Raw genomic sequence first — 12,643 nt, forward strand, 5'->3', positions numbered from 1 at the left:
GTGGAAAAATCGTGCGTGTTCCCGCAACGCACCCGCACATTTTCCCGCAACGCCCGTGTGAAAGAGGCCATAGGCTGTTAATATGTGATTAATATGTTTTTTAATGGTACTGCTCCTTTAATGTAGTCCTTTATGTGATATCTAGTAGGTGCTATTTCACTTTTCTAAAGCACAGCTGATATGCTAGTCTTTGGACTAGAATGTATTTTGCATATAGAGAAGCTGGTGCTATATCTAAGATAGTTTCGCACTTGGGGGTCATTTACCAAACAGAAATAAGCCTAGATTATGCATATTTTGGGCGCAGATTGTGGTGCAAAGGTCCTTTACGCCGCAGTCTGCGACTTCTCCCTGCTTATGCCAGATATAAAGAAGAGAACGGGCCGAGAGTCCCGTCTCATGTACCATTTTCTACTCCTGTTTTAGGGTGGTAATGGTTTAAATGTAAGACAGCTAGGAAGCTGTCTTATATTTTGAAGTGGCAGAGGATCTGCCGAAGTTTTGGAGAGGCTGGCACTTCTTCATACTTCCGGCGGATTCACAGTCAAGTATAGGGATTATTTATATATATATATATATATATATATATATACAGGGAGTGCAGAATTATTAGGCAAATGAGTATTTTGACCACATCATCCTCTGTAATGAGAAGGGGTGTGGTCTAATGACATCAACACCCTATATCAGGTGTGCATAATTATTAGGCAACTTCCTTTCCTTTGGCAAAATGGGTCAAAAGAAGGACTTGACAGGCTCAGAAAAGTCAAAAATAGTGAGATATCTTGCAGAGGGATGCAGCACTCTTAAAATTGCAAAGCTTCTGAAGCGTGATCATCGAACAATCAAGCATTTCATTCAAAATAGTCAACAGGGTCGCAAGAAGCGTGTGGAAAAACCAAGGCGCAAAATAACTGCCCATGAACTGAGAAAAGTCAAGCGTGCAACTGCTAAGATGCCACTTGCCACCAGTTTGGCCATATTTCAGAGCTGCAACATCACTGGAGTGCCCAAAAGCACAAGGTGTGCAATATTCAGAGACATGGCCATGACCACCACTGAACAAGACACACAAGCTGAAACGTCAAGACTGGGCCAAGAAATATCTCAAGACTGATTTTTCTAAGGTTTTATGGACTGATGAAATGAGAGTGAGTCTTGATGGGCCACATGGATGGGCCCGTGGCTGGATTGGTAAAGGGCAGAGAGCTCCAGTCCGACTCAGACGCCAGCAAGGTGGAGGTGGAGTACTGGTTTGGGCTGGTATCATCAAAGATGAGCTTGTGAGGCCTTTTCGGGTTGAGGATGGAGTCAAGCTCAACTCCCAGTCCTACTGCCAGTTTCTGGAAGACACCTTCTTTAAGCAGTGGTACAGGAAGAAGTCTGCATCCTTCAAGAAAAACATGATTTTCATGCAGGACAATGCTCCATCACACGCATCCAAGTACTCCACAGCGTGGCTGGCAAGAAAGGGTATAAAAGAAGAAAATCTAATGACATGGCCTCCTTGTTCACCTGATCTGAACCCCATTGAGAACCTGTGGTCCATCATCAAATGTGAGATTTACAAGGAGGGAAAACAGTACACCTCTCTGAACAGTGTCTGGGAGGCTGTGGTTGCTGCTGCACGCAATGTTGATGGTGAACAGATCAAAACACTGACAGAATCCATGGATGGCAGGCTTTTGAGTGTCCTTGCAAAGAAAGGTGGCTATATTGGTCACTGATTTGTTTTTGTTTTGTTTTTGAATGTCAGAAATGTATATTTGTGAATGTTGAGATGTTATATTGGTTTCACTGGTAAAAATAAATAATTGAAATGGGTATATATTTGTTTTTTGTTAAGTTGCCTAATAATTATGCACAGTAATAGTCACCTGCACACACAGATATCCCCCTAAAATAGCTAAAACTAAAAACAAACTAAAAACTACTTCCAAAAATATTCAGCTTTGATATTAATGAGTTTTTTGGGGTTCATTGAGAACATGGTTGTTGTTCAATAATAAAATTAATCCTCAAAAATACAACTTGCCTAATAATTCTGCACTCCCTGTATATAGTATGTGCCCCTCAGTGTTTAAAGCCAATTTTCTTTTTTTCTTGCTGATTTTCTTTTTTGTTGTTGCCAATTAGTATTTAAAATGTAGTTTGTTTTCTATACAAAAGTAAAATCATATTGAGGGTTATAATGTGGCCATAAAAGCTATGTATAATATGGAATATTGGGAAACTGTAAAACAGTTGTTTTATACAAGAGTTGGACTGTCTAACACACCACTCCTATCTAAGCTTTTCTAGGAAATGGGGTCCTGACTCCTGATACAACATGTTATGTAACTGTACTGTCCTGGAATGAACCTGCTATTTGGCCATTCTTGGAAAGGCTGTAGCATGATTCATGCATATTATTCATACTGGCCTTGCTAGGCTTTGTTAACAGCACAAAATGCCAAATATATTTGTGCCAGTATCCAAGCTGTGCATAATAAACAGACATGTAGCTGCTCCAGCACAAATAGGCAGGTGCACAACCCTTCATCTTCAACCTATATCAACGTTACATTTTGTCAAGAAAAGTTATGTATTTAATAGAATAAACAAGTGTCTTTTTAAAGGTTATGAACACCTTGGGCAATTTTTTTTTTTATCATTGCAAATTTATTGCAAATTATATATATATATATTTTTTTTTATTGATCTTTTTTTTTACTTTTTCTTCAAGGTTTCCTTTCCTGCCCCACCTTCTGCATCTTGATTTATGTTCTCTCAGGTAGGGAACATCATCCTCAGGTCTCATTAGATCCCATGCAAGCTTCGTCAATCAAACTGCAGAATGCGGGGGGATTACAGGAAAACCTTGACCCGGAGTTGTAAAACGCCGGCCTTCTTAATTTGAACAGAATCATTTCCATACGGCGGGAAAAATATGAACTTCTTGAGCCCCTGGCGATTTTCCGTTTTTATTTTTTCATCTTTCACTCCATAGCCCACATAATTATTTGTATAGTTATGTTTACGGAGCTATGCAAAAGCTCCTTTTTTGTGGGATGATCTGTAGTTTTTATTTATACCGTTTCAGAGTGAGAACAACTTTTTGATCACTTTTTGTTCAATTTCCTGGGCACGATTTTCAGTTTTAACACTTCCAGATGCCATGGTTACATTTGACCATGGCATTTGAGGGGTTAAATGTCCGTGATCAGCGTTACCGCCAATTTCAGACATTACCCCTGGGCCTCTGCTGTGTAAAACAGTAGAAACCTGGCGGTTATGGCAGCCACATGTACGCTGGAGGTCCAGAAGGGGTTAAAACTGCATTTTCAGTGCATTTACTAGTTAGAATACCTCAATGAGAACTGCTTCCAGAGCCCCATAAGAGAATGGATATTGTACTGTGGGCAGTTAAAATTGCATATACGAGATGTCAAGTTTCCTTTAAAGGGGTTGTCTCACTTCAGCAAATAGCATTTATTATGTAGATAAAGTTACCAATTTATTGTTATTATTCATATTGTTTCCTATGCTGTTTGGATTCATTTTTCCATCACATTATACACTGCTCGTTTCCATGGTTATGAACACCCTGCAATCCATCAGTGATGGCTGTGCTTACACACTATATGAAAAAGCACCAGCCTATGTGCGGTTCCCTGGCCACCAGAGAGGCCGGCGCTTTTTCCTATAGTGTGCAAGCACGACCACCACTGATGGACTGCACGGTGGTTGTAACCATGGAAACAAGCAGTATACACTGCCTGTCCCCAAAAAAAGTCGCCACCTGGATTAAACTAGGCAAATAGTCATGCGCCTCCTATTGGATAATTACTGCATGGGCGATTATCTTTCAGCTGGCAATAAGTTATTTAACCCCAACTGGTGCAATGAGTTGCTTCTCATTTCTTAAACAACCATGTCGAAAGACACATCTCGTGATCGTGGAAAAGACGTTAGTCTGTTTGAGAAGGGTCAAATCATTGGCATGCATCAAGCAGAGAAAACATCTAAGGAGATTGCAGAAACTACTAAAATTGGGTTAAGAACTGTCCAATGCATTATTAAAAACTGGAAGGATAGTGGGGACCCATCTTTTTCGAAGAAGAAATATAGTGGGAAAAAATCCTGACTGATCGTGATGGGCGATCACTTAAACGTTTGGTGAAATCAAATCGAAGAAAAACAACAGTAGAACTCAGGGCTATGTTTAATAGTGAAAGTAAGAGCATTTCCACACACACAATGTGAAGGGAACTCAAGGGATTGGGACTGAACAGCTGTAGCCGTAAGAAAACCACTAATCAGTGAGGCAAACCAGAAAAAAAGGCTTCAATTTGTTAGGGAGCATAAAGATTGGACTCTGGAGCAATGGAAGAAGGTCATGTGGTCTGATGAGTCCAGATTTACCCTGTTCCAGAGTGATGGGCTCATCAGGGTAAGAAGAGAGGCAGATGAAGTGATGCCCCATCATGCCTAGTGCCTACTGTACAAGCCTGTGGGGGCAGTGCTATGATCTGGGGTTGCTGCAGTTGGTCAGGTCTAGGTTCAGCAACAGTATGTGCTCCAAGAATGAGGTCAGCTGACTACCTGAACATACTGAATGACCAGGTTATTCCATCAATGGATTTCTTCTTCCCTGATAGGACGGGCATATTCCAAGATGACATGCCGTAACCAAAGCTAAAGGCGGTCCAATGAAATATTAGAGTGTGTGACCTTTTTTTTTGGTGGCAACTTTTTTTGGGACAGGCAGTGTATAATGTGATAGAAAAATTACTCAAGCCAGCAAAGTAAGCAATCACAATACATCAGTAAGTGCCCTGTATTAACTTTCTCTACATAATAAATGCCATTTGATAAAGTGAGACAATCCCTTTTAAGACCAAATGAAAATAATTATTTAGCCCATAATGATTAAAATGCAACCAAAGCAAAAAATTGCCTGTGAAGGTGTTCATAATACAGATGAGCAAATTTGTTGAATTTCATTTCGGGTCCAAACAAACTGGTCGGAAGATTCAATTTGGGTACAAATAAATTCTAGCTGTTCCTCTGTTCTTTTAGCTGTTCTTCTTTTACCATCCCTTGTTGCATCAGTATGAGTGTTTTCCGCAATATGATTATGGGGGGAATGACAGAGTTGATGGCACTGTTGTCTCATGGTCTCTTCGAAGGACCTGAGTAGGATTTGTCTCCAATGAGCTGTCACATGCTCCCTGCTGTGGTGGTCTTGTGCTTTATGTAATCATTGATGGTTCTACTCTGTTCGTACAGACATTCCAACATATGTAAGGTGGAATTCCATTGAGTTGGAACATCACTGATCAAGGCAGACCGTTGTATCGCTGAAAGTCCAGGAGGGCCTTTTTAGCCAAATAAGAATGGCTGCAATTCGCAGGCTCTCTCCTTGACATGGTCAGCACATTCTGCAAGCCACAATACTATTAGTGAAAAGGACGTAGAGAAGGTGGATAAGCACCTGGTGTGAGAATTAAACTAGCACAAGTGTGGAGGTGTCAATAGCATCTGCACTCTTTTCTGTGGTGCAGCATCACCACTGCTGCACAAAAGATCCTGATACTGTCCCTGGCCATAAGAACTGCTCCATATGTGCATGGCAGCATGCATCCTGCTGCAGAGTGACATTTCTTCTGAGCAGGTCACATTCTCCACCACTTAAGAGTACAAGGCAGGGATGTGTTTTTTTCTCTTTTTGGAAAAAGTGGAAGACACTGCAGACAATTTTAATTAAATTTTTTGCAGACAATTTTTATTAAAAAGGGTGTGCCACCATTAAGTGTTAGTTTAAAGGGGTTGTCCGGGCTTTAATATTGATGACCTATCTGCAGGATTGCAATTCGATAGAGTCCAGTACAATATATACTAGGTCAGGCACACAACTCTAACAAATAGATTGTCTGAAAGCAGTGGCGGGGGCAGACCACATAGCTGCTACAGGACCCGTGGAAGAAGGGAGCTCGGCCGCGCAAGAAAGGCCCGCCCTCTAATTACACTTACATAGCTAGCTGTGAAAACAGCAAGAACGATGTGGAAAAGTACCTATGATGATGTCATTATCATGTGATCAAGGTAGGAATACAGACCTCAGCAGCTTTGCAGGTGAAGGACCTGTGATGATGTCATCATCATGTGACCAGTGCAGTGATACGGAGCACAGCAATGGGGAGGAAAAAGTTGTGAATTACGTGGGGAGGAGGGTTCTGTGCTGTGTCTGGAGGAGCGGTTAGTGGTGTCCTGGGATAGCCCATAACATCCTAGAAATACTGTGAGTTGTAGTTCTGTTCTACTGTATCCCTCTCCACGTAATGTTCAGTTATGCCCTACAATAACAGTGTGGACAAGCTGGGATTTGTAGTTCTCTCCTCTTATAATGTCAACTGATATCGTATAAGAATAATTTGGTAATGCTGGGGTTTGTGGTTTACTTCTCTTATACCCTCTCTCTGTAATGAGGTGAGGTGAGGCTATTGCCTCAGGCAGCACCAGGTAGGGGCAAGATAGGGGCTAGCAGAAGGGGGATTATCTGTTTCTGCAGTATAGTATTGAGAAGCACAGTGGCCACAGTATGTGGTGCTGTATTACCCTGTATGTTTTGTAATGTTTTCCAAGTATGTCTTTAACAGTAGGGCTGGAGGGAAGGGGTTAGGTTAAGAAATTGGGATTGAGGTTTCAGTTTTCGCCTCAGGCAGCAGAAAGGCTAGGTGCACCCCTTCCCATAATAATAGCCTGGACATGCTGGAAGTAGTTGTTCTCTCCTCTTTTACCCCTCCATGTATTGCCCTCTAATTTCCATGATGAGACTTGTAGTTCTCTTTTCACTATCATGATGTTCTGCAGCATCTGACATGTGTATCAGGCTTTGTTCACATCTACACTATTGATTTCCGCAGATCTGCCCTGTTATAGGAGCACAACAACAAAAACGACTGCACGGATCTGGCACATCATTGACAATACCTGACGGATCCCGCCGATTATGATGAGATCTGATGGGTTTCCATCCTGGAGTTGGGCAGGCTGTACAATTTTGTCCAGCATTTATGACCTGATCTGTGACCGAGGCCCCTAATACAAATTGAACAAAGGCTTATGTGTTCTGTAGCATTAGTTTATCATGTTCTGCAGCAGCTGAGGTGTGTATTATATTCTGCCGCAGCTAAGGTGCCTATTATGAGGTTCTGCAGCAGCTGAGGTGTGTACTATGAGGTTCTGCAGTAGCTACAATGTGTATTATGAGGTTCTGCAGATGCTGAAGTGTGTATTATGGGTTGTGCAGCAGCTGTGGTATGTATTATGTGTAATGCTTCGGTGTGGGAGGGAAACACCACACTGAGCATAGGACGGAAGGGGGGTACAGGGAATCAGGCCTGAGAACTAGGGAAGGAAAATGGACACCTCCTAGTGAAAACCCTAACCAAAATCCTGACTAACTACCAGTATGAACAGACCCCAAAGGCAGGTGAGTTCATGCGCAGGAATACCTAGAGTCCTATCCAGCCCTATAGGACCCTGGTACTAATGACAGGGACGAGACTACCTGTTCCTCCAAAAGGAAGGACGAACAGGAGTCTTCATCAGGCCTAATACAAACAATAGGGAAATGCAACGCACAGAACCCAAACAAAATACAAAAGGGAAAGGAAATACTTAACTTCAAAGGAGCAATGGAAGCACCAGGAGCTCAGCCGAGATCCAACCTCAATCTATCCAAAGATCCAAACAGAAGCTATAAACCGCACAGCATTGTTGGAGAAGCAACTATAAATAGAGAAGGTTAAATTACCCTAATAGCAATACCTGGGGAAAGAAGGTGTAGCAACCACCAGAAACAACACAGACGTCATTTGATCCAAACGGAAAACATGTCAGATCAAACCACGTGGAGTCTCACCGATCTCCTGCCATCTGTCACGGGAACGTCCGTGACATCATGAGGTTCTACTGCAGCTGTGATATGTATTATATTCTGCAGCAGCTAAAGTGTGTATTATAAGGTTCTGCAGCAGCTGAGGCATGTATTAGGAGGTTCTAAAGCAGCTGAGGTGTGAATTCTGAAGATCTGCAGCAGCTGAGGTGTGTATTAGGAGATTCTGCAGCAGCTGAGGTGTGTATTAGGAGGTTCTGAAGCAGCTGAGGTGTGTATGATGAAGTTCTGTAGCAGCTGAGGTGTGTAACATAAGGTTTTGCAGCACCTGAGGAGTGTATTGTAGTACCTGCAAGGGGTCTTTTGGACCACAGCTCAGATGCGACACTACCTCGTAATCACATGTAGCTACGCCACTGGCCATACATAGAATGTGTCGGCAGAAAAGAACCATTTGGACCATCTAGTCTGCCCAATATACTGAATACTATGAATAGCCCTTGGCCCTATCTTATATGAAGGATGGTATTATGCCTATCTCATGCATGCTTAAATTCCTTCACTGTATTTGCAGCTACCACTTCTGCAGGAATGCTATTCCATGCATTCACTACTCTCTCAGTAAAGTAATACTTCCTGATATTACTTTTAAACCTTTGCCCCTCTAATTTAAAACTATGTCCTCTTGTAGCAGTTTTTCTTATAAATATTCTTTCCTTTTTTACCTTGTTGATTCCCTTTATGCATTTAAAAGTTTCTATGATATCCCCTGGTAAGTTTTATCCTGCAATCCATGTACTAGTTCAGTAGCTCTTCTTTGAACTCTCTCCAAAGTATCAATATCCTTCTGGAGATATGGTCTCCAGTACTGCGCACAATACTCCAAATGAGGTCTCACTAGTGCTCTGTAGAGCGGCATGAGCACCTCCCTCTTTCTACTGGTAATGCCTCTCCCTATACACCCAAGCATTCTGCTAGCATTTCCTGCTGCTCTATGACATTGTCTGCCTACCTTTAAAGGGATTCTGTCACCAGGTTTCACCCCCTCCAGATAAAAATATGGTTATGTTCAGGAAGCTTTAACCATTCCTAATGTGCACTTATAAATGTAATCTGTAGGCTCATTTTGCTAAAAATATGCTATTACTAACCTGTCATTCATAAAAATAAGGTGCCCAAGGGGATGTAAATGGCTCCAAGCTGCCGTCCGCACCCGCTGCCGTTCGTGCCCAGCGCCGCCTCATAATCTTCTGTGACGCCTCCAGCTCTCCCTCCCTCCCCCTCCTCCTGCTGTAAGATTGCTGTGACACCTCCCCCCTCCTCCTGCTGTAAGATTGCTGTGACACCTCCCCCCTCCTCCTGCTGTAAGATTGCTGTGACGCCTCCCCCCTCCTCCTGCTGTAAGATTGCTGTGACACCTCCCCCCTCCTCCTGCTGTAAGATTGCTGTGACACCTCCCCCCTCCTCCTGTAAGATTGCTGTGATGCCTCCCGCTCTCCCTCCCTCCCCCCTCCTCCTGCTGTAAGATTGCTGTGACACCTCCCCCCTCCTCCTGCTGTAAGATTGCTGTGATGCCTCCTTCCTCCTGCTGCTGTAAGATTGCTGTGACACCTCCCCCCTCCTCCTGCTGTAAGATTGCTGTGACGCCTCCCCCCTCCTCCTGCTGTAAGATTGCTGTGACGCCTCCCACTCTCCCTCCCTCCCCCTCCTCCTGCTGTAAGATTGCTGTGATGCCTCCCCCCTCCTCCTGCTGTAAGATTGCTGTGACGCCTCCCCCCTCCTCCTGCTATAGCATCGCTGTGACGCCTCCCGCTCTCCCTCCCTCCCCCCTCCACCTGCTGTAACATTGCAAAGTTACAGCAGGAGGAGGGGGGAGGGAGGGAGAGCGGGAGGCGTCACAGCAATCTTACAGCAGGAGGAGGGGGGAGGTGTCACAGCAATCTTACAGCAGGAGGAGGGGGGAGGCGTCACAGCAATCTTACAGCAGGAGGAGGGAGGAGGTGTCACAGCAATCTTACAGCAGGAGGAGGGGGGAGGCGTCACAGCAATCTTACAGCAGGAGGAGGGGGGAGGTGTCACAGCAATATTACAGCAGGAGGAGGGGGGAGGTGTCACAGCAATCTTACAGCAGGAGGAGGGGGGAGGGAGGGAGAGAGGGAGGCGTCACAGAAGATTATGAAGCGGCGCTGGGCATGAACGGCAGCGGGTGCGGGCGGCAGCTTGGAGCCATTTACATCCCCTTGGGCACCTTATTTTTATGAATGACAGGTTAGTAATAGCGTATTTTTAGCAAAATGAGCCTACAGATTACATTTATAAGACCACATTAGGAATGGTTAAAGCTCCCTGAACATAACCATATTTTTATCTGGAGGGGGTGAAACCTGGTGACAGAATCCCTTTAAGTCTTCTGAAATAATGACCCCTAAATCCCTTTCCTTAGATACTGAGGTTAGGACTGTATCACTGATTTTATATTCTGCTCTTGGGCTTTTACGTCCCAGGTGCATTATCTTGCGCTTATCAACATTGAATTTTAGTTGCCAGATTTTTTACCATTCCTGTAGTTTTTCTAAATCCTTTTCCATTTGGTGTATCCCTCCAGGAACATCAACCCTGTTACAAATCTTTGTGTCATCAGCAAAAAGACACACCTTACCATTGAGGCCTTCTGCAATTTTGCTGATAAAGATATTAAACAATATGGGTCCCAGAACAGATCCCTGAGGTACCCCACTGGTAACAAGACCATGGTCTGAATATACTCCATTGACTATAACCCTCTGTTGTCTGTCCCTCAGCCACTGCCTAATCCATTAAACAATATGGGAGTCCAAGCACAAAGACTGCAATTTATTGATAAGCCTTCTATGTGGGACAGTATCAAAAGCCTTACTGAAGTCTAAATAAGCGATGTCTACTGCATCTCCTCCATCTATTATTTTAGTCACCCAATAAAAAAAAAATCTATAAGATTAGTTTGACATGATCTCCCTGAAGTAATCCCATGCTGTTCATCTTTCAATCCATGGGATTTTAGATGTTCCACAATTCTCTCCTTAAGTATGGTTTCCATTAATTTCCCCACTATTGATGTCAGGCTTACTGGCCTATAGTTGCCCGATTCCTACTACCTTTCTTGTGAATGGGCACAACATTTGCTAATTTCAAATCTTCTGGGACGACTCTTGTTACCAGTGATTGGTTAAATAAATTTGTTAATGGTTTTGCTAGTTCACCGCTAAGCTCTTTTAATAACTTTGGGTGTATCCCATCAGGCCCCTGTCACTTATTTGTATTAATTTTAGACAGCTGACTTCAAACCTCTTCCTCTGTAAAGACACATGCATCAAAAGATTCATTAGTCTTCCTTCCTAACTGAGGTCCTTTTCCTTCATTTTCCTTTGCAAAAACTGAACAGAATTATTCATTGAGGCAGTCAGCAAGTTCTTTATCTTCTTCCATATACCTTCCTTCTTTTGTTTTAATTTGGTAATTCCTTGTTTTAGTTTCCTTTTTTCATTTATATACAGTGGGATGCGAAAGTTTGGGCAACCTTGTAAATCTTCATGATTTTACTGTATTAATTGTTGGTTGTTACGATAAAAAATGTCAGTTAAATATATCATATAGGAGACACACACAGTGATATTTGAGAAGTGAAATTAAGTTTATTGGATTTACAGAAAGTGTGCTATAATTGTTTAAACAAAATTAGGCAGGTGCCTAAATTTGGCCACCACAAAAAAGAAATGAAATCAATATTCAGTAGAGCCTCCTTTTGCAGAAATTATAGTCTGGATTCTGGTTGAAGGTATTTTGGACCATTCCTCTTTACAAAACATCTTTATTTCATTCAGGTTTGATGGCTTCCGAGCATGGACAGCTCTCTTTAAGTCACACCACAGATTTTCAATTATATTCAGGTCTGGGGACTGAGATGGCCATTCCAGAACGTTGTACTTGTTCCTCTGCATAAATGTCTTAGTGGATTTTGAGCAGTGTTTAGGGTCGTTGTCTTGTTGAAAGATCCAGCCCCGGTGCAGCTTCAGCTTTGTCACTGATTCCTGGACATTGGTCTCCAGAATCTGCTGATACTGAGTGGAATCCATGCGTCCCTCAACTTTGACAAGCTTCCCAGTCCCTGCACTGGCCACACAGCCCCACAGCATGATGGAACCATCACCATATTTTACTGTAGGTAGCAGGTGTTTTTCTTGGAATGCTGTGTTCTTTTTCCTCCATGCATAACGCTCCTTGTTATGGCCAAATAACTCAATTTTAGTTTCATCAGTCCACAGCACCTTATTCCAAAATGAAGCTGGCTTGTCCAAATGTGCTTTAGCCCACCTCAAGCGGCACTTTTTGTGCTGTGGGCGGAGAAAAGGCTTCCTCTGCATCACTCTCGCAAACAGCATCTCCTTGTGTAAAGTGCACCGAATGGTTGAACGATGCACAGTGACTCCATCTGCAACAAGATGATGTTGTAGGTCTTTGGTGCTGGTCTGTGGGTTGACTCTGACTGTTCTCACCATTCGTTGCTTCTGTCTATCTGAGATTTTTCTTGGTCTGCCACTTCGAGCCTTAACTTGAACTGACCCTGTGGTCTTCCATTTCCTCAATATGTTCCTAACTGTGGAAACAGACAGCTGAAATCTCTGAGACAGCTTTCTGTATCCTTCCCCTAAACCATGATGGTGAACAATCTTTGTCTTTAGGTCATTTGAGAGTTGTTTTGAGACCCCCATGTTGCTACTCTTC

This window comes from Bufo gargarizans, chromosome 1 (genome assembly GCF_014858855.1).
Source record: "Bufo gargarizans isolate SCDJY-AF-19 chromosome 1, ASM1485885v1, whole genome shotgun sequence".
NCBI lineage: Eukaryota > Metazoa > Chordata > Amphibia > Anura > Bufonidae > Bufo > Bufo gargarizans.